Here is a 407-nt window from a genome sequence, read left to right as displayed (position 1 = left end):
AAGGTCAGACTACTATAAAAGCACATTTTTTACCGAATGCGAGGAAATGCAACTCTCAAAGACAACCCCTTAAAAACGAACTAAATTATAGATCATGATTTCGTAGTTATTGTAGTATTATACAACTTCTACTCGTCAGTATAATATGGTCCAGAAAAATAGAAATAAACAGTGAATCAACATACCAAACGAATACCATGTATCCAGCATAGTATATGGACGACTGTTCATCGCTATTTTCCTATGTAAGTGGCGGGAATTTCGAATTGCATCTCGGTAAATATGCCTCTTACTCAGAATAAATTCAGCACTGAATATATTCTGGTAATATATTTAAATTTCAATAATAGGACGAATTCTTTTACAAGAATTTATCAAGTAGCTAGCGTGAAAAAAACCTCATAAGG

This window comes from Octopus bimaculoides, chromosome 12, assembly GCF_001194135.2.
Source record: "Octopus bimaculoides isolate UCB-OBI-ISO-001 chromosome 12, ASM119413v2, whole genome shotgun sequence".
In the NCBI taxonomy this organism is placed as follows: Eukaryota; Metazoa; Mollusca; class Cephalopoda; order Octopoda; family Octopodidae; genus Octopus; species Octopus bimaculoides.
Note: the sequence above shows the minus strand (reverse complement) of the source record.